This window comes from Notolepis coatsorum, assembly GCF_963971535.1.
Source record: "Notolepis coatsorum genome assembly, chromosome: 4".
Lineage (NCBI taxonomy): Eukaryota > Metazoa > Chordata > Actinopteri > Aulopiformes > Paralepididae > Notolepis > Notolepis coatsorum.
Genome location: NC_140168.1, coordinates 88,273,256 through 88,296,928, shown reverse-complemented (window position 1 = coordinate 88,296,928; position 23,673 = coordinate 88,273,256). Strand labels below are relative to the sequence as shown.

General features: G+C 48.1%; 1 protein-coding gene across 2 annotated transcripts in view; it reads right to left on the bottom strand.

The window, feature by feature from the left end:
- Positions 1-23,673, bottom strand: part of pals2b (protein associated with LIN7 2, MAGUK p55 family member b) — a 164,967-nt gene that overhangs the window by 75,942 nt on the left and 65,352 nt on the right. The gene's annotated exons all lie outside the window — the stretch shown is intronic.

Sequence of the window (23,673 nt, the reverse complement as noted above, 5' to 3'; positions counted from 1 at the left end):
ATAACAGGTATTAACGAAGTACATCTTTGTGATAGATACTTTTATAATTATAGAGACTTGTCCTTTGGAGAGACCTGCAGTTTTTTTAGAGAAAGTAATTAACGGTGAGTAGTTGGTTTGGTCCATGGAACTCCATAGGCTCGCATAGCCGAGCGGAGCTGTAATATAAAAAAAATGGAGGTGCCAGGTAAGTTATATGACTCTTTCAGATCTGAGAATATTCTTAGACCATTGTCCTCCATAACATCGCCAAGTACATGAATGCCACAGTTGGACCATGATTGAGCTACAAAACTGCGGCCTCCGCTAAGCAAAAACGGGTTATGAAATAAGGGAGTCTGTTCATGCCACTTAGTATCCCAATTAAGTAACTTTTCATATTTGCGCCATAAAGATATGGCATGTGCTATTATCGGACATAACGTAATCTACATTGCTTTAGTGAAATATCTGTAAAGACAATGTCTTGTAAACGAATCGGCGCCACAATATGTTTTTCAATATTAAGCCAGGGCCTCAGAATTTAAATTAAACCAACTCAACAGAGGATGAAATGATAACGCTTGAAAATATAACTTAAAATTTGGCACAGTTAAACCACCAGATTGCCGCTCATTTTGTAAGGTAGTAAGTTTAACCCGAGCTCGCTTGCCTCGCCATATAAATTTTGAGACTGCTCTATGTAAATTTTCCCAATGAGCAACAGGTGGGGCAATAGGAATCATGGAACTACAGAAGTTTACTCGAGGTAATATGTTCATTTTGATAATAGAGACTCTTCCGGAAAGGGAGACAGGTATATTACACCATCGATTGAGATCATTTATGATTGACCTAATGGTTCTATTGTAGTTTACGGACACAATTTTTTCAATTGAAGGAAATATATCAATACCAAGATATTTAAATTGTGTTACAACCGGGATCTCATGGTCAAGCACAGAGTTAGGAGTGGTTCTTAGGTACATTAGTGCTGATTTGGTCCAGTTTATTTTATAACTTGAAATTGAACTGAATTTTTCAAAGATTTTCAGGAGGCTTGAGAGAGACTGAGATACATTCTCCATATATAACAAGATGTCATCCGCATAAAGCGAAATATGATGATCAGTAGAATTTACAGAGATTGGCTTAATGTTTTCTGATTGCCGTATAGCTTGGGCTAAAGGTTCAAGGGATAAAATAAACAAGCTTGCTGAGATCGGATCCCCTTGCCTACTTCCACGAGTGATTTTGAAAGGAGGAGAACTAATATCTCCGGTTATGACACTGGCTGATGGATTAGAAAATATTATTTTTACCATATTTATAAAATTTTGACCTAGTCCCATATGTTTCAGTACAGCCCAAAGATAGGTCCACTCCAGACGGTCAAAGGCCTTCTCTGCGTCAACAGAGAGAACAGCTGACGACACTTTAGCTTGAGAGGCGGAGTTGACAATGTGAAGGAGACGTCGCAAATTATCAGACGAAAGCCTTTTTTTAACAAAACCACTTTGCGTCATCTATTATTAACACTTTGGCTGCCATGGGTTAAATTCATTATCAACCGTAGGTTGCCGGCTCTATTTGTCTATAGAGAAAGTCCCCTTCTTTGCAGGGCTATAACTTTTTAAATTCTATTGCTACATTGCCATTATTAGGGCCCATTCAAAGTCCTATATGTATTGTTCATTGTGTAGCAACGTTAAACTTTTTCATTCACATATTCATAGTAAAGTATGGTCTAATGTATAAGTATGTTTTCATCTCTTTCTGCAGCTTTCTCCAGAACGTGATCTATAGCCCCAAATACATTATATTGATGATGCAATACAGTTTTATGGCAATCAGCGCGATATAAAAAATTCCAACTAGACGTACTTCTAGAAGTTACTACACATCATGTGATGTTGACCGGATGGGCTAGGGGGCGTTTATAATTCCGTGGGCAGCGTTATACCAATCATCTAATGTGGGTCAAATGTTGATAATAGCAGTTAGTATCGAAGACGGTAATTTTACACGCTAAAACTCACCCCAGTCTCCGCGCGCCGTTGGGCGATCATCGTAGAGTAGAAATTTTACCATTATGGGATGTCGATTTACCCGGTCCATCTCCAGCTTGTATAATGGTATATACGTCCAAATCATGTTGTTTATCGAGTTATTGGCAATCGATCGCTATGTAGTGTGTCGAGATCGAGCCTCTGGACCTATAGCGAGTGCCCGGAAGTAATACGGCCGACCAGCACAACCTCTACGGCACTTCCTGTTAAGCGATTGCGCCGATCGGCCACCAGATGGCGCTCCTGAACCGCCAGAGAGCTCAGTGGGTCCTCCTGGTGGATCTCAGGCCAGCAGAGGGGAAATATGAATCCGATCCCAGATTTTTGAAATATTGATATTAAAAACGCTGTAAAGCGTCTTCGGCAACTTGAGCATGGCCGGGAATGACGTGTTTAGGCGTTTTCCGGCAGCCAAAGTGTTAACGTTAGGTTATGATTATAACCAAGTTCTGTTAACACTAGTGGACGCTCAGCGTCTCATTGCATATATCTCGCTTCAGCATATATACACTGAATAAATTTCAAAATGTACCTTTAAATGCCAGCATTCATCTGGCCACACCCCCATCCCCTTACCTATATAAGCAGGGGTGGTGCCACACACTCATCTCCTTCCCAACAAATTTCACCACAATGAAAAATCAAGGGCCGCAGCGGCGTCTAGACGCTGAGCGTCCACTAGTGTTAACAGAACTTGGTTATAGTCATAACCTAACGTTCTGTATCACACTAGCTCCCGCTCAGTGTCTCATTGCATAATAGGAGCGGAGCGGGAGCTAGAAGCTCGACAAATACACCCCGCTGAAGGCCCCCCACAACCATCAGAACAGGGAGGGCCGAGCCCCCCCGACCCCCCCTAATGGAGGGCACCCCCCCTATTAGAGGTTTCCCGGGAGGGCGACGGACCCGACCGTGCGAAGAGGCACTCAAGCAACTCAACGCACAGGGTGAGCAGACCGTGGCCTGACCCCACAACTACACACACGAACAACCCGCATGCCACCCGGGAACGAACGGAGGGAACAACCTCGTTACTGCCCCCTAGAATCACGGGGTCAAGGGTAAAACCAACCCCGTGGCAAGGCCGTAGCAGCGGAGCGCGAAGGAAGACCCAGACCCACCAAAGGGACTGGACCCCCTGGAACGGGGGCCCGGAGAAGTCCATGATGCCAGCATCAAGACCCCACCAGGTGGGCACTTGGTGACCCCGCCCCCCACATCGCCAGCGTATTCGGACAAAGGCCCCTCAGCCGAGCGGGCCCTGTCCCCCCAATAGTACACCGCCTGGCACACTGACCCTGCAGAACAGGCAGTCAGCATGGCCGTAAGCACACAAAAAAGGTTAACCAACGGAAGCAGGCAGCGCACCGGGGAAAAACCAGGCAACAGGCTGTTAACCCTAGCCTGGAGACTGCGGACGAGACAGGCGCCAGAGGGGACAGCTGAACACAGCCGCCCCGGTGGAAGGGGCGTATGCTGGCGTTGTTGCATGACCAAGCCTCCATTTAAAAACCCCCACCCAGAGGGGTTGAGGCAGAGAAGGCTGACACGATTGGCAGACGTCATGAACGTGCAGGGGCACCCTCAACCGGGTAACCCGGGAGTTGACACTGCTCCAACACACCAGGGAATCAACCACCTTGGTGTTACCCAATGCGGTGGTTGTTCCTATAACCCCTCAAGAAAAAACTCCAAAACACACCTGCGGGTATACACCGGCTATACCGCAGTACAAGTGTTTCAGTTTTCAAAAAATGGTTAACCCAGGCCTACGGGTCGACGAAACATGACTTCAGACCGGGCCCGGCGATACGGGAAGCACAGGGTCACCAGAGGAGGTCAAAGACCACCCCAACAGGCCCCTCTTCGCCATGCGTGAGAGAGGAGCGAAAAAGAATGGAGAACCAGCCCCAAGCACACCGTACTTGGTATTCCCAGGCGGTCTCCCAACCAAGTACTAACCAGGACCAACCTGTGTAGCGGCCGAGATCCGACGAGATCGAGCGTGTACAGGTTGGCATGGCCGTAAGCCATTACGACAGTGCTGAGTAAAAAATTTACCCAACCAGGGTCTCCATAGCGCTTAACCCTGTGACACCCGGACCAACCTGGCATTTTTCCCCCTGAAAAAAGCCCAAGTCCCTCAGGGTACCAGAACAGCAGATCTGCATCCCCGGCGGACAACGGGTTCAACTGATCCGGACCAGCGTGACCAGAACCAGTCCCGTGCCCTAACCACGCCGACATGCCTACTCCAGGAGAAGGGGCAGATATGCATGTTGATCTTAAACATGAAAAGAAGGCGCCACCCAGACGTTCGGGAGAAACGCGCCCGGTGGCCCACCCCCAGGGCGTGAGACCCCTCTACATATGTTCAGATCCATTCCGTCATCATCCCCCAGATATGAACGAGAATCCGTCGATAACCAAACCAGGTCTCGGATTTGGTCGTCGGAAGAGGAAAAAACCTCCATCCCAGTTGCTTTATAAAAACGCTGTTTTAACCTCAAGCAACCAAGGCGTGCCAGTCAGTCGCCTGTTTACAGAACACCCCGAGCTAGCACTATACGTGCGTCGGGACACACCCACATCAATGAACAGGCTATTTAGACCTGTCATTGAATCCCCAAGGCGCCCAGGGGAACGACAAGAGGGGTGTGACACTTCCTAACTCCAACTCTTTTTAATAGAAAAGAAGGAAGCACCAACAGTATGTATCCCAGTCTACACAGCCGGGGGTAAAACATTTTCACATTTTTACATCCCACCACCCTCCCATAGGAAGGAGACGGGAATCCCCAGAGAGACTTCCCACGCGAGCTGTACAGATTGAAAAGAATATATTGCACCTTGAGCCATGTAAAAAATTGGTTTTAGGGCTCTCCGGGGAAGAGGCACTGAACCCATACACACTCAATAATCGAATTGAATCGAATACATACACAATAGAGTAGGACTCCTTCTTGAGGGTCCACTCACCTTGACAATCTGAGGAGGAGGCTCTGTACTCTGAAGGAGGCTCCCTCACATGGACACACCCGAATATGAGCTTGGTGAGGAGGAGCCCTGACCACCCCCCCAAAACAGATCCATCACATGGACCTGAACAGCACACGGAAGTCCTACCAACAGAGACGCGCACGGTGACGTACTCTATGGCGGGGGAATTTCTGCGGTGCACACGCCCAATATTCCAGGCCGTGGGACCAGGAAACTCCCCCCCCCCCTCACCCTGTAACGTGCCGAACCGCAACGTGACAGGAACCTTGAAGGACAGGGGGTTTACCCCTGACCAACAGAAAAAAGGGGGGAGGAAAGGTTACCAGTTCACCCCTTTACGACCCCACACCCATGATACGATGTAATGACAAAAAGAGAGTATGACACAGTCATAGTCAGCTCCATGAAGCGTCTGATAGCTTCACAAAGCGCATGAGCTAACCTGCTATGTGATTTTTACTAAGGAAAAAACACAGAATAGAGAGGGCTCTCCAAGAGCCCCGGTATCAAACTTACACATGTGCTTCTGTGGCCAGTCCAACCCAGTTGTAGGTCACATGACACACACAACCCATCATCACCTACAAAAAATGGCAAAAACACTCTACAGAGGAACGCCGTTTTTCATAATGAGAGAATACATAATTCTCGATTAGTATCGGCCACAGGCCTTGCTAAGCACACACGAAAGCGACCAAACAATCTTTTCTTTTAGGAAAATAAAGTTTCTCCAGCAGTTGTAGCACAACCTCAGCAATCAAGCGAAGGGTTACATCGCATCCCTACCACACAGTGACACAATGTAGTGCAACAACATGTCTGATAGGAGGATGAAGAAGTCCCCAGGGAACCGGGGGGAAACACAATCCTCCTACTTTACCCTTAATACGGCCAGTTAAAACAGGAAAACCTGTTAATATGTGAACACACTGTTCATTGTCATTACAGGCTGAGAAAAGAATCATTCTTTACTCATTTGTCACTAAGCATAGCTTTATAGGTTAGTTAACCCCCTTAGTTGTGAGTACACAGTACATATAAACTGTTGTGAAGGATCAGATTAAACCGAATATATATGTTTATTTATATATATATATTTAAATAGTATTTGTATATCGTTTGATATCCCCTGTATATTCCTTGTACAATATGCACTGAATATCCCTTTAGTCTACTAAACAGCCCATAATAGTTTCATTCTACCATTGGACGAGAACCTGGCGCCAGGTTGCCATACCCCTAGGTTCAAGTTCAATCGTGCCGCCCAACATGTCGTGGCAAGCCCGGTACCAGCGTAGGAATACGTCTGGCGAAATACGAATGGTACTATTTGTTCATAGAGCATATATATATGGCGCAAGTAAAGTAGAACTTCCTTTTAGTCCAGTTCTTTACCCTCCAACAGAGTGACAGACGCAAAGCCTCACCCACGACGCACGTGTGGTGTAGTAAGGCCTACTTGGCCTCAGAATAGGCATTGAGATATCGTGTGGATTAATAGTTGAATAGTCATAGTTTGGCACTATACCGTCGAGTTGGACGTATTCTATTAAGCTAATAATAGTCTATTTATGTATGGTGCATCGTTCGGTTAGAGTTATAAAGTTATCAGTACCCCCATCGTTCCTGACGTTATCTGGACGCTTAACCAGGCTGGGCAGACCACTAGTGGTGCTTGCATCCGAGGAGCTCCGGGCCAGGGCGACTGGACCTGTATATTGGATTACTCTACCCGGACGACGGCGAGCCTTCCACGGCTTGGATTATGCTTTGGGTGCTTTGATTATTCCATGGATAACGGCCAACACTGCGGAGTGTTGGAACTACCCCCCGGAGAGGACTCCAGGTGAGACGGCGCTCTACACCAGTGAGGTCGCCTCACGTCTCTCCGTCGTGGACCGGCAGCTACCGTCCACCAGAGGGTCCAGCTGTATTCGTCTGCGGACCGAGGTTCTGTGGGCACCGTGTTCAAGACTTTGAATTCTCCCAAGAAATCGTCGGCCAGATGGGATACCGCCAGCGGCTTCTCTAACCCCCCCCTCCTACTGTCTTACAACCAGCGGGACCCCCCCCCCCCTTAGTGTATCCAGCTATAATCATTTAAGTACCATCGCTATAGTTTCCTAAATATCCAGGTTGTATACTTACTCCCTGCGTAACCAGAGATTGGACATTCAATGTTGATTTACCTACGAATACTCATTTGCCATACAAGTGCATATTTCAAATCATAAGTGTAAACAAGTGAACGTTGTATATACCTTTTGCTATATTAAATATTCGATTTGTACATTTGTGTGGACTTCGTTTCATCAGGTGGGAAAGTGTTCATCATATTTATATCATGTACTGGATGGCCAGAAGTTAAAGTACAAGAGGTAGTGGTATTAAATACCATATCTAACAATACAGTCAGGGAATTGTACCCCTCAGTTACAATTGGTCCTTCGAGCCGGATGGTAACTAGTGTAATATTAATATAGTGTTATTAATATTGAAATGGCCTATGATGAACACTCCACGAAACGGTCCTCCTAACCTAGAACGCCCGCGGCGCAGACGACAGACACCTCAGTACTTAGAGGATTACGCTGTCAGTCAACTACCTAGCCTTCGACAAACGGTAAACGCGGTAAAAGTAGAAAGTAAAATTATGTCTGACCTTAACGACCAGGTTTCCCCGACCACAGAGACCCTAGTAGGTCCTAATGTAACTGACCAAGCTCACGGTGGGGACCAGGAGGGAGCTGACATGCCTTTACCCCCCGCCAATACCGAAGAAGTAGTCCCCGACCAGCCCCGGGAGGAAGACAACCCTACAGAGAGAGAACTCTGCACGGAAGAAGAGGAGGAGAGCGCCGAGGAAATAGAGCTCCAGGACTCCCCAACGAGTACCCCCAGGAGCGGCTCACGCAGGAGCGGCTCACCTCCACAACCGCCTTCCCCCAGCGAAGCGGAGAGGATGCTACAACAGGCGTTCCTCGTCAGCCTGACAGCCTCTACCGAACGCGATCGACTTCAGGGTGAACGCGATCGTCTCCAAGCACAGGCGCTTAGCGAGCGCGAACAACTCCAAGCGCAACAACGGAGCGAAGAAGAGCGCACACGCCTGGAGATGAGACGCCTTCAGACGGAAGAGAATATGGCAAGAGACCGGGCCGACGCCCAGCTCGCCGCTGCCGGTGCCCAAAGAGAAGCAGATCTCACCAAGCGCGAAGTCGAGCGCGACAAGTTACAAGCGCAGCTAATGGAGCAGCTGATCCGCAAGGCAACACCCTCTCCCTCCGCCAGGGGTTCAAGGAACTCGTCGAGACAACAGTCAAGGGCAGCGTCTCCTCACCGAGCAAGCGACCCTGAACTTGACCAACAGACCGAGCCTATACCCCCCGCAGACCCCCTTCCCAGACCGGTCCAAGCGAGACCCAGCTACAAGGGAGGAGCGGCATACACTGCGGAGAAGCTAAATAAATGATTACAGGATCTGGAAGATCTGATAGAGGAAGAAGAGGGAGAGGAGGAGAACCAAGCCCGACGACAGCACAGTACTCCACCGGACCAGGAGGTCCAGTACAGTCCAGGCTATACCCCCGCGGCGCTGCGCTACAGACCCCCGACTCTATTCACGGGTGAGCACGACGCACGACCAGCCCCGAGGAATAGCACCTGGACCAGCGGGCCATGGTACCCTGTCAGTACCAGCCCACAGCGAGGCGCAAGAGGGGACTCGCCCAGGAGGTCTCTCCCCCAACGCTCGCCGATGTATCAGCCATCCACGGCGTCATACATTGCCACGCCGTCATTTCCCGACTTCGCCTATGAGAGTCGAGCACAGTACACGGAGCTCCGGATGTGCTTAGAGACAATGATGGTGGATGTCGCTGATGAACGCCACAAGTATGCAATATTACTGAAGCACCTGAAAGTACCGCGAGCGCACAATATAGCGCTGGCCTATGCTACCTCTTCGACCCCATACACAGCGGCCCTTGCAGCGCTGGATCAGAGATATGGACGTATATGGGATTACGTAATCCAAGAGATAAGGCATATTGATCGCCTACCCCCAGCCACAGACAATCGCTCATTAGACGACCTGTCAATCAAAGTGCAGTCCCTGGTAGGGATGCTGGGAGCGCAACGGGAAAAGGGCATGCATGAGCTATACGCCAACTCTAACGTCGAGAGGATTTTGGAGAAGCTGCCACCCGCAAGACAGGAGCGTTTTAGGCGGCAGAGAGACTACCGGGATCCCAACGGCCCCGAACCATCCCTCCTTGATCTAGCCGACTTCCTGGCGAGAGAAGTCAGCAGCTTACGACTGGATACATTCGGGCGGAGCACGCCAAGCTCCAGAGGGGGACCCAGGAGAATAAATGATGGAAGAAGATCGGTGACTGTCATGCACCAATCAGAGTCAGTACCGAGCAGTAAGAGCCACAGTACCCCCTCGAGAAAAGAGAAGTGGAAGATAGTGTGTCCCTACTGTGAGAAAGAACACTGGCTGTCACAATGTGACCTATTCACAAAGATGAATGCAGAAGAAGTGAGTCAATGGATAAAGTCCAACAGGCGCTGTTACCGATGTGCGCGACCACACATGGCAGCCGAATGCCGCCTAAAGAAAAGGTGCAGTCGGTGCGACGGAGCCCATCTAGATATACTACACGAAAGTAACAGAAGACGGCCTCCACCTGCACCATCGAGCGGCACCAAGGCAAGTGTCATGTACATTGACCCCGCCAGCAGCAGCGGCGCCCAAGTGCTCTTAAAAGTAGTCCGTGTGACATTGAGCTACCAAGATAAAGTCATGGACACTTACGCCGTCCTTGATGACGGGTCAGAGAAGACCCTTCTGCTCGCGTCCGCTGCGGCCCAGCTGGGACTGCGGGGGAGCAAGAACGAAATGACGATTCGGACAATAAGAAGAGATTTAAAGACGATAAAGGGCGAGAATGTCTCCTTCACTATCGCAGCAAACGGGCAGCCAGAGCGACGGTATAAGATTACAAATGCTTTCACCAGCCAAGAAATAGGACTATCGCAGTACACCTACCCCATCGCCAAATTGATGGATAAATATGTGCACCTGCGTCAATTACCTATCCCGCTCATAGACGGCGCTACCCCGACCCTGCTGATAGGCTCCGACCATGCAGAACTCATAGTCCCGATTGACCGGGTCCATACAGGACCCCGAGGCTGTCCTGCAGCAGTCGAGACCCGCCTAGGGTGGACCCTACAAGGCCCCCTCGCTAAATCTCTCAACCGAACAGCAGCCACTAGCTGCCTCCACTCCAGAACGACAGAAGAAGACACCACTCTCCTGCAACATGTCGAGAGGCTATGGACACTAGAGACAATGCCCTTTAAGAACGAAAAGAAAGATATTCGTTCTAAAGAAGACATTTACGCCATCAACCTACTCGAGCAGGGGACAAAGAGAGTCACAGTCGGCGGAGTGATGAGATACGCAACTCCACTCCTGAGGCGAGAGGGAATGCCCACCTTTCACGCAAAGAAAGACGCCACGGAGCGCTATCTATTGAACACGGAGCGGCGCCTAGCCAAAGACCCCGCTCAAGAGCGTGTGTACCGCGCTGAGATTGAGAAGCTAATCACAGCGGGACACGTAACAAAGATTGACATTAAAGAGGCCGATCAGACGACCGAATCATGGTACGTGCCGCATCACAAGGTCCATCACAACGGCAAGGATCGCATTGTGTTTAACTGCAGCTACCAGATCGGATCCCAAAATCTGAATAAAGAGCTCTTGCCCGGCCCCACACTCGGCCCCTCCCTACTAGGCGTGCTACTGCGCTTCCGCCAGGACAAGGTGGCTATCAGCGGGGATATCAAAGGGATGTTCCTGCAGGTGAGACTAGTAGAGGAGGACAAGCCCCTGCTGCGGTTCCTATGGAGAGAGAGGATCGGAGATGAGAACCCAGCCATCTACCAGTGGGAAGTACTCCCCTTCGGAACCACATGCAGCCCGTGCTGTGCTACATTTGCACTACAGAAACACGTTGCAGAGGACCCAACAGCAGATGAAGAGGTCCAACACAGTGTAAAGAACAGTTTCTACGTGGACAACTGTTTACAAAGCGTTTCGACTCAAGAAGAAGCCGAGGCTCTCCTAATCAAGTTACGCGCCTCCCTGATCAAAGGCGGCTTTGATCTCAGGCAGTGGGCCAGCAGTGACCCGCACGTATTGCGCAGCCTCTCCCCCGCGGACAAGGCTGCCAGCAGCGAGACCTGGATGGCGACCATCCCAGGAGAAGCCCAAGAAATGACACTAGGACTAGTCTGGCGCTTCAAAACAGACTCGCTCCACTATAGACACAAACCCTTGGCTCCAGAGCAGGGAAGGTCGACGGCGATACCGACCACCAGACGGAGTGTGTACAGAACACTCGCCAGACAATATGACCCGTTGGGATGTATTCTACCTTACACCACCAGGGCAAAGATGATTGTACGAGCACTATGGGACAAGGACCAGGGCTGGGACGACCCAATACCCGCACACCTTGCCTCAACATGGAGAGTGTGGGAGACGGAACTCCGCTCACTCCCAGGCGTCAATATACGCCGCAGCTACTTCCCATCCACAGTGAGGCCAGAGACATGCGAGATTGACCTACACGTCTTCAGCGACGCCTCCGAAGTAGCCTATGGATCGGTGGCCTACTTGCGTGCCCAAGAGAAGGGAGGAAAGATACACACTGCTTTCATCCTGGCCCGCTCAAGAATAGCCCCACGAAAGCAACAATCTATCCCACGTCTAGAGCTCTGCGCAGCCCTAGCAGGAGCGCATCTAGCCACGCTAATCCAACGTGAACTCACCATTCCGGTGCACAGAACAATCTTGTGGTCAGATTCCACGACAGTACTCACATGGATCAAGTCTGATTCATGCAGATACAAAGTCTTCGTGGGAGTCAGAGTCACCGAGATTCAAGAGTTAACAGAAGCAGCGAGCTGGCGGTATGTGGACACCAAACACAACCCAGCTGACGTCATCACCCGGGGAATGTCTCTGGATGACCTTACCCGTCACAACATCTACAGTGACGGACCAGAATTCCTCAAGCTCCCGGAAGGAGAGTGGCCTACGCCCACCCCACGGGAAGCAAGTAACGAAGAGGCTGAGAACAAGAAACCTATGTTCTGTGGACTGAGCACAGTCGCCTCCACAGACCCCAACATAGATGACTGCATTACCCTAGAGAGTGCGCAGCAGAGGACATTCCTGTGGCACCACCCAGAGATTCAGTCCACCACTGACATGTCAGCAGCTGACTACGAAGAAGCAGAACCTCTTCTACTACAACGAGCCCAGAGAGACTCGTTCCCTGATGAGCTAGACTGTCTACAGGGAGGAAACCCTGTCCCATCAGACAGCAGACTGCTCCACCTGGCACCCGAGAGTGACGCCCATAATCTCATCAGAGTGGGTGGTCGCCTGCGGAGAGCCCCCGATCTACCGGATGACATTAAGTACCCGATAGTCTTGAACAGCCGACACAAGGTCACAGAGCTGATCATAAAGAAATACGACGAGGATGTACACCACGCAGGAGCAGAGAGAGTCTTCGCGGAGATCAGACGTCGTTATTGGATACTGCAAGGGAGAGAAGCAGTGCGGCGCTTCCAGCGAACCTGTCTAGACTGCCGTAAGTGGCGCGCGCAGCCCAGCATACCACGGATGGCTGACATACCTCCCTGTCGCCTCCGACTCGGCGACAAGCCATTCCACTCCACAGGCATGGACTGTTTTGGCCCGTTGTATATAAAGAGAGGAAGAGGAACCGAGAAGCGGTGGGGTATTGTATTCAAATGCATGACCACCAGAGCGATACATATCGAGCTCCTTCCGACCATGAGCACAGACTCATTCCTTATGGCCTTCCGAAGATTCACATCACGGAAGGGAAAACCGTCTACATTGTTGTCTGATCACGGGACAAACTTCAAAGGCGGAGAAAGAGAGCTGAGAGAGAGCTTCCAAGCTATGGGCCCAGAACTTAAGACCCACCTCGCTCCATCCCAGATTGACTTCCAGTTTAATCCCCCGAACGCACCCCACTTCGGTGGAACCTGGGAACGAGAAGTACGTTCTATAAAGACAGCCCTGTACGCCGTGCTTGGGGCCCAGACTGTGGCGGAGGAAGTCCTAATGACAGTCCTCACGGAGATCGAGGGAGTATTGAACTCAAAGCCCCTCGGTTACGTCTCCAGTGATGTAGCAGATGTCGACCCAGTCACCCCCAACACACTCCTAATGGGGCGGCTGGACCCCGCGCTACCCCAGACAATGTACAGGCCTGAAGAAGCGAACGGCCGAAGAATGTGGAGGTACAGTCAAGTACTAGCTGACAAGTTTTGGAGCAGCTTCCTACTCCACTACCTACCGTCTCTACAGACCCGCCAGAAGTGGGTAAAAGAGAGAGACAATTTGACAGAAGGAACAGTCGTCATGATTATCGACCAGTCACTACCCAGAGCTATGTGGCCGGCTGGCCGCGTAAGCAAAGTGATCACCGGTGCCGATGGCAAGGTCCGAGCAGCTGAAGTACTCGTCCAAGGGCGAACTTACACACAACCCGTGGCGAGGCTAATAGAACTGCCCCGACTCCCAGATACTATCGATGATGACCATGACCCCATGACTTTGTGAGTTGACTGACCCTTACAGCGGACCTTGAGTGGTAGACAGTGCGGTTAATCTGTCTCTGCTTAGCTAATTAGGTGGGACTAATTAGGGGGCGGCTGTTGTGAAGGATCAGATTAAACCGAATATATGTTTATTTATATATATATATTTAAATAGTATTTGTATATCGTTTGATATCCCCTGTATATTCCTTGTACAATATGCACTGAATATCCCTTTAGTCTACTAAACAGCCCATAATAGTTTCATTCTACCATTGGACGAGAACCTGGCGCCAGGTTGCCATACCCCTAGGTTCAAGTTCAATCGTGCCGCCCAACATGTCGTGGCAAGCCCGGTACCAGCGTAGGAATACGTCTGGCGAAATACGAATGGTACTATTTGTTCATAGCGCATATATATATGGCGCAAGTAAAGTAGAACTTCCTTTTAGTCCAGTTCTTTACCCTCCAACAGAGTGACAGACGCGAAGCCTCACCCACGACGCACGTGTGGTGTAGTAAGGCCTACTTGGCCTCAGAATAGGCATTGAGATATCGTGTGGATTAATAGTTGAATAGTCATAGTTTGGCACTATACCGTCGAGTTGGACGTATTCTATTAAGCTAATAATAGTCTATTTATGTATGGTGCATCGTTCGGTTAGAGTTATAAAGTTATCAGTACCCCCATCGTTCCTGACGTTATCTGGACGCTTAACCAGGCTGGGCAGACCACTAGTGGTGCTTGCATCCGAGGAGCTCCGGGCCAGGGCGACTGGACCTGTATATTGGATTACTCTACCCGGACGACGGCGAGCCTTCCACGGCTTGGATTATGCTTTGGGTGCTTTGATTATTCCATGGATAACGGCCAACACTGCGGAGTGTTGGAACTACCCCCCGGAGAGGACTCCAGGTGAGACGGCGCTCTACACCAGTGAGGTCGCCTCACGTCTCTCCGTCGTGGACCGGCAGCTACCGTCCACCAGAGGGTCCAGCTGTATTCGTCTGCGGACCGAGGTTCTGTGGGCACCGTGTTCAAGACTTTGAATTCTCCCAAGAAATCGTCGGCCAGATGGGATACCGCCAGCGGCTTCTCTAACCCCCCCCTCCTACTGTCTTACAACCAGCGGGACCCCCCCCCCCCCCTTAGTGTATCCAGCTATAATCATTTAAGTACCATCGCTATAGTTTCCTAAATATCCAGGTTGTATACTTACTCCCTGCGTAACCAGAGATTGGACATTCAATGTTGATTTACCTACGAATACTCATTTGCCATACAAGTGCATATTTCAAATCATAAGTGTAAACAAGTGAACGTTGTATATACCTTTTGCTATATTAAATATTCGATTTGTACATTTGTGTGGACTTCGTTTCATCAGGTGGGAAAGTGTTCATCATATTTATATCATGTACTGGATGGCCAGAAGTTAAAGTACAAGAGGTAGTGGTATTAAATACCATATCTAACAATACAGTCAGGGAATTGTACCCCTCAGTTACATAAACACACATGATGTTTCTCAACACAACAAACCAGATCATTTTCACATCTGTAACAACAACCCGATTTGCATGGAGAAGCTAAATACCAGTGACAAGACAATTCACACATAACTCGCGTCGTATCCTAAATGTAGTGCAGCAACACTCGTTTTGGAAAACATTGTTATTTACAAAACATTTAGAAGGGAAAGCCAGAAGAAGTGTATAAAGTCTGGCCAAACCTTGCCTACCCGGAGCGTAGATCAACGAAGTGCAGTCTCAAGGCACCGTATTAAACACAGCCATTCTGTGTTGCCGACCCGGCCAGCGTCGCCGCTCCAACCCGTCGCTACGGTCCCCTTTGTTGACGCAATCCTTGCCGTCCTGGCTCAGGGCAGGGTCGACGAACATCCTCTGTCAAAGATGACGTCGTAGTCAAGAGTGTTAAAACATGTTATAATCAAAGCACGTTCAACAGAGTAGCATTAAGCTAATGGCCGCTCCAACCGTCGGTCGCTACGCTACGGCGCACGCGACCAGAGGGGAGCTTCGAATGCCCCCCGCCTCTCCCCGTGAGGGAGAGGGGAGTTGGGAACCGCGACGGCGCGCGAGGGGCCGGAGCCACCCCGCGCTGGGCCTCGGCCGATAGCAGCAAGCTAACGTTTCCTAGCCTAGCCAGGTAGGCCACCTACTCACCTAGTGATCACAGCAGGCTAGCGCCGCAGCTAACAGCTGACTGGCTAACAGTAGGCCACCACTAGCACGTAAGCTAAGCAGCGATAGCAGCAAGCTAACGTTTCCTAGCCTAACCTAGATAGGCCACCTAGTGATCACAGCAGGCTAGCGCCGCAGCTAACAGCTGACTGGCTAACAGTAGGCCACCACTAGCACGTAAGCTAAGCAGCTATCACCTGAACTTGTACACAATGATATAACACTCACCCAGACAGGCCGCCGTTCTGAAACCCTCCTCACTTTTTAAGAGAAAAGAGAAACAAGATGTTAACACAGTTTTACAACGGTGATTTTACCAACACCCGACGGAGCCAGCACAATACCCAACTCGCCTGTGTAGCTGACTTTGGACACAGATCTTCCGCTAATGAACATCTATGCCCATATCTCCTCGTGAGGGAATACTCTCATTTGGATATGAAAGATGGGGCCTAACACGGTGACAGAGAGACATCCACTCGTCCAGAAAACACAGGGATCACCAGTGTTAATGGTCGTGGCCCACTAGTTAAACTATAATGGGCTTCAGATCAAGGTCTTCCGCTGCTGCCTAAGAGGCTAAACAAAAGACCTTAATCTGGGGCCGGTGTTCGTAAACATTGTCAGTTAGCCCCCATAGCACTAACAGACAAGTGGAGCCGCAAGCAAACAGTACTCACCCAACCTGAAACCCACCGCTTCTCACAACAGCGGCGCGTCCTACAGTTCAGCTGTGTCCTGAAAGGTTTCACCCCAACCAACACAGCAAGGAACTCCAGTTGAGAGGCATGCAGCGGCGTGCTCCCAATACGAAAACCGGTGGAGGATTTTAGAATGATCACCATCTTCCAAACACTCCAGTGACGAAGACAATATCGCCGTATTTTCTCGAAAATAGTGAGAGAGAAAATAAAGATATGATGTCAACGTATCTCCTTGTTCTTCCTTTCCTCGTAAACATTGCTCTTCCAGCCAATATTTTTCTCCACGTCAAGTGGGCATATGAGCAACACGTTGCTTGTGATGAAATTTGAGAAGGAGATGAGTGTGTGGCACCACCCCTGCTTATATAGGTAAGCGGATGGGGGTGTGGCCAGATGAATGCTGGCATTTAAAGGTACATTTTGAAATGTATTCAGTGTATATATGCTGAAGCGAGATATATGCAATGAGACGCTGAGCGGGAGCTAGTGTGATACAGAACTCGCTAAACTCTATCTCATTTGATGCCAAAATGCTTTATCCGAGAGCAAGAAGGGTTTAAACGCCAGCTATAGCAAACCAACTAGGTGCATACGCCACCTGTATTGGAGTGTTGCTCTCCTCTTGTGCTTGGGAACAAAATGAGATTGTAGTGTGAAAGCAGGCCAGAGGGGGGAGTGGGAGGGGGGGCTATCGCTCTCGAGGATGGAGCGAGGGCGGAGCGGACCAACCGTTCCTAATGAGAAAACGCCCATAGTCATCCATCTTGAAAGTGCTGAGATGTAGAACAGATTTAAGAGAGCAGAACTCACAAACTTTGATATTGCTCCCAAAAGTTGTTCAATTTAAATGCATTACAACGACATTTCAGTGCTTTGTCAGGTGTAGGCTGGACACGATATGCCTCCTAAAGTGTCTAAACAGAAGTACAGGAAGTACCGGCTACAGGCGTTCCTGGTTTCCACAAAACAATTATAGAAACGTGTGAAGTGCACAATATTTCCTCGTTTAAGCCACTGCAACGGCTTTGCCTGGAGAATTTACTACATGACCGGGACGTTCTAGCTTGTTTGCCGACAGAATTCGGGAAAAGCTTTAAAAGAAAACAACTTTACACTTTAGTCTGTAACTTTTGATGAAAATATTTTAGTTTTGGGCTGTGTGTGAGCAAAATAAAATCAGCTTTATAAGGGTGGAGTGGTCCTTTAAGTATAAACAGGGCTGTTCTTGACTAAAGGAATTTTAGAGGGCTAAAAAGGACTTGTTGAGTAACTGATTAGTTGATTTAATCAACTAATCAAAATCCCACATATAACCATGCACAAGGACCTCTTTACATCTAGTACTGACCACATATATGCTCTTTAAAGGGGAATTCTGGTATTTTTTAAACCTGGAAACTTATTTTTCCATAATGTGGGGTTTAAATTAATAACGGGGACAACAATGTTTGGTTTAAATATACCGGAATTCCCCTTAAAATGTAGTTCTTACCACATACCGTATATGACATAATCCGCGTGGGAAAAAGGCATTACAAAAAAGACCAACTGAGACCAAACCAACCAAGTAATTTACTATGGGGGGGGGGGGGGTATATAAATGCATATTTACAGCATAAAAGACACACAAAAAAACGAAATACTCACACATATGAGCAGATTATGATGAGCCAGTGGAAAACCCCTGTCATCATCGACCAGCCAGAGTTGTAATCGTTCGTTGATTATAGTTTGAACTTTGATTATAGTTCACTCACTGTCACACACACACACACACACACACACACACACACACACACACACACACACACACACACACACACACACACACACACACACACACACACACACACACACACACACACACACACACACACACACACACACACACACACACACACACACACACACACACACACACACACACACACACACACACACACACACGGTCTGTGGGGTGTCACTTTGGAACAGCTTGCATGAGACGTTAAAAATTAGTACAAATATTACAACATTTAAAAGCAGTTACAGACAAACATTCTTAAACAAATACATGAAAGAGGAAAATCTAGAGTAGTACTGTTACTTGTGATTATGACATATTCTATTCCTTGCAACTACTGCTTTCTTTTCTTCTCTCAGTTTTTTTTATTTTCTATTATTTACTATTAGATAGAGAGCAATAATCTGTAAATTATGTGATGTAAGGAAGGGGCAGGACTAGTGTTTGTGTGTATATGTATATGTCTTTGTATGTATGTGTGTATATGTAGATATATGTATGTGTATGTAATGTATATTGTTTTTGCTTTTATCAATCTGTTGTGATAGTTGTGTGTTGGTTCGAGATAAATAAAAATCAATCAAAAAGAAAATCAATCACACACACACACGCCATGAGATACACTTCTAAAAAGTCCTGCATGCACTGAGACAACAGGTCTGACACTTGAGCAACTCAATTAACAGTTAATATATTTTTGGAGGTTTGCTTCTGACAGCCTTGACTTTCACACTCACATGTGACAGTTATAGTATATGCGTTATGTTATAGTATATGCATTATAGTATATATAATAATAATAATAATAATAATAATAATAATAATAATAATAATAATAATAATAATAATAATTCATTTAATTTATATAGCGCTTCTCAATAACCCGAAGTCGCTGACAATAGTCGGGAGCAAAGTAAGAAAAAAAAGAAACAAAAGCAAAGAAACAAAAACAAAGAAACAACAAAGAAACAAAACAAAAGGAACATGAGACCATGGGGGGAACAGGGAAGACAGGATGATAGCACAAAAAGACTGGTGACAGACATCAATCAGGTTGGAGGGGGGTTTATGGGTGGTGGGGGGGGGGGGGTTATGGTGGGGGGGGTTGAAGGCAAGGGAGAACAGGTGGGTTTTGAGGCGAGCTTTGAAGGTGGAGAGTGTAGGGGAGTCTCTGATGGACTGGGGGAGGGAGTTCCAGAGTCGGGGTGCAGTGCGAGAGAAGGCCCGATCTCCAAAGTTTTTGAGTTTGGATGTCGGGACAGTGAGGGAGGCAGTGGAGGAGGACCGGAGGGAACGGGTGGGGCGGTAGGGAAGAAGGAGATCAGTCAGGTAGGGGGGGGCCAGGCTGTGGAGGGCTTTGAAGGTGAGGAGTAATGTTTTAAAGTTTATGCTGTGGTTGATCGGGAGCCAGTGGAGAGAGTGGAGGACAGGAGTGATGTGTTCACGGGACCGGGTGTTAGTGAGGAGGCGGGCGGCTGAGTTTTGGACCATTTGCAGTTTATGGAGGGAGCGGGAGGTGATGCCAGTGAGGAGGGAGTTGCAATAGTCCAGGCGGGAGGAGATGAAGGCGTGAATGAGGGATTCAGCAGCAGGGGGGGAGAGGCAGTGATGGATTTTTGCAATGTTGCGGAGGTGAAAGTAAGATATTTTTACGATGGAGCGGACGTGGGGGTCAAATGAGAGGGTGGGGTCAAGGAGGACACCAAGGTTTCGGACTAGGGGGGAGGGGGTGATGGTGGAGTCATTGATGGTGAGTGTGATGGGTCCGGATCTGGTGAGGGTGGTTTTGGTGCCAATAATGAGAAGTTCCGTCTTGTCACTGTTCAATTTGAGGAAGTTGTGAGTCATCCAAGTTTGGAGTTTGGTAATGCAGGATTCGATGTGACTGAGGGGTGGTCTGTGTATAGTATGTTATAGTATATATGTTATATGTAAGCAAAATATCACACGAGAGCGAGTGCTTTTATACTGAATATCAGCACGGCTGTGATTCGGTTGCAGGTACGAGGACACAGGTTATATTCAGTATAACAGCACAACCTTGACAGTTGACCTACAATTGCCATTTATTAGGTAACATTAATAAGCGGCTTATGATTTGTTCCACAACTGCGCTCTTGAACTTGGACCGTTGCCAGGCAACCTGAACACAAACATCTTCCCGCACAGCTTGCTACATTGTATAGGTCTACACACGTTACCGCTGGCTGTATGATGTACGTTCATCTGGACGTTTCGTGTTTATTGTGCAACCAGTGAAATGAGAGTCTGTTGACACACCTGATATTGATAACAACCGCACGTTGAGTGCCAACCGACGAGAAATCTCGTTATTAATCTTTTTTTTTTTATTATCGATTTCCATTCAGTTTTCATCAATCTAGCCTCACGTTACCAGTGGGGATCTGTCTGAGCTCGAACAGGGAAAATACCGCCCCCTATCGTCTCTCCGGATGGTATTGCACCCCATTGGATTGGACTGAATGAAATGGATGGGAAAAAAATAGTCCGGATTCCACATTTTACTTGTCAGGCATGTAACCCGAGACTACTGCAGTCATCGCCCACCATCAGCACAGCGTGGAATATGTCTTTCGACCACCCAGCGTTGGATCAATAAACGCGATCGATATTTGGAATGGCGATCAGGAATTGGAATAATCTTTTTGGAGAACATCTGATCTGAGGTAAGGAATCAATTTTCACCTATATATCAACGTGTCCCATATGTGTGTGTGTACACATATACTATCGATAATCTAGCGTTTATTTGAAAACTATTCATAAATAGGCCAAAAAATGACAACGTGTTTTGTGTATGTATTACAGTAAAGCGCGATTCCTGCAGAATCTTTTTTTTCTTCTGAAAGTTTAAAAAAACAAGCGTTTTTCAAAATGGTATAAAACGGAAATGAACCGATTAAAAAACAATCCGTTTCGACAATGTTGACTGCAAACAAGTCATTGATAAGCGACAGGCGTATTAGACACATAGCGATAATTTAAGATATAGTTTATGCGTTCGCAAATATGATCGCCCTCCATTGACTACAGCGTTGGCACTCAAGCGCCTATTTCTGGCACCTGCTGCTGGCACGGAAAGTGTTAATGAAGCCCAATCGTGCCAAGTTGTCAGGAAAGCTGGTGTTGTGCAGGATTTATTGTTTATGCCTTCTTCTGTGCTGCAGGCCCCACTCTCACCATAGATTAGATTTAGATTATTAGATTATATATTGTAACGGAAAATATAACTGAGAGGGCATACATATATACCCTCATTTCTACTTCTCCACTGTACCATAATTCTATGACCTGTACCTCCCCTCCCCCCTCCCCCATGCTGCTATGATGCCTGAATTTCCCCAAGGGGATCAATAAAGGAATATCTTATCATACCAGCTGAGGCCTCACCTGGGAGTGGAAAAGGCGAGGTTCTACTGGCCAGGAGTGAAGAAGGCAGTGGAGGATTACTGCAGAGGGTTCCCGGAATGCAAGCAGGTGGTGCCAAGACACCCACCTCCGCAGCCCCCTCATCTCTCTACCCGGTGGTGTAGTGGTTAACACTGTCGCCTCACAGCTAGAAGGTCCAGGGTTCGATTCCCACTTGGGGACCAGGTTGCCGGGTTGCCAGGTACCCAGGTGGGGTATCTCCCAGGCCTTTCTGTGTGGAGTTCGCATGTTCTCCCCCGTGCTCGCAAGGGTTCCCCCTCCCGATAAGATAAACCCAATGGAAAAACATGCAGAACAGATCGCTAACGATGTCGCGTCCCTGACGAAGACGGACAGGAGCACATGGATTGGCCCCCGGGTGCGTGGCGCTCGCCGCAGCCCTCGTCTGCTCCCGGCTGCCCTTGGGGGGGGGGTTGGTGATCAGCGACTCAGTGCATGTGTGTGTGTGTTCCTGTGGGTCGCCCATCGCTTGTGTGTGTGTTCCTGTGGGTCGCCCATCGCTTGTGTGTGTGTTACATCGGCATGACAAATAAAGACTTCTTCTTCTTCTTATCTGTCCACCAAAAGCCCGCGTCTACAACCAGAGTGCACAGTCACAGAAGTTCGGCCCAGGAGGTCGGGTCCTAGTGCTGGTGCCAACTCCAGAGTACAAGTTCCTGGCAAAGTGGCACAGTCCCTACGAGATCATCGAAAAGGTGGGGGAGGTCAAATATTGAGTTTGAAAACCAGGATGAAGACCACTTGTAGGCCTGTCCCCGACTAAGCATTTGTATAGTCGACTTTTATTGGCCGAAATTTGCCGATAGTCGACTGGTAGTCGACTACCCCCCTGTAACAAGCTTGATAATAATAAACAAACCTGTTCAGCTATAAAGAATGAGAGTACTGGAACAGTGTTAAATTCAAAGTGTTGTATTAACCAAAAGAGGATCAAAATAAATGGGGCACCCCATAGCAACGTATGGTACAACAAAAATCATCTCAAACCAATAAGAACGGTCCTGTCAGCTTTACAGTCCATTAGCCCCAACATAAATGTTACCATGTAAAATGTACTGTGTATGATGTTACCATGTATGTTTACCATGTATGTTTACCATGTATGTTTACCGTGTATAATGTTACCATGCCTATGTTACCATGTATGTTTACCATGTATGTTTACCATATATAATGTACCATGTATGATGTTACCATGTATGTTTACCATGTATGTTTACTGTGTATAATGTTACCATGTATGTTTACCATGTATAATGTACCGTGTATGATGTTACCATGCCTATGTTACCATGTATGTTTACCATGTATGTTTACCATGTATAATGTACCGTGTATGATGTTACCATGTATGTTTACCATGTATGTTTACCATGTATAATGTTACCATGCCTATGTTACCATGTATGTTTACCATGTATGTTTACCATGTATAATGTACCGTGTATAATGTTCAGGCCTACCAGACCATGCAGCCTGCATGGTAATTAGTAGTGTCCAATAACACTCAAACCTTTGAGTGTCCAAAAGGTGATAAGTCCTGGGTTGATCCACATCTTAGAAAAGGAAAGGCAAAAGAAGTAATCCACTGGGAAGCACCACTGCAGCTGACCTGTCCTTGGTTACTGAAGAATCTTTTAGGAGGCCTGGCAAAATCCCCCCTTCCTCTCACAATAGCAGTAGCAAACAAAACTCCATGAGGCCATGATTCCAATCCAAGATGGCCCCCCTGATGGTTGGGACCGCCCCTAACCACACCCATACCTGGAATCTTAAAGGCCAAGTGACCCAAATATGCTGACATTGGCACATCCTAACATATTGG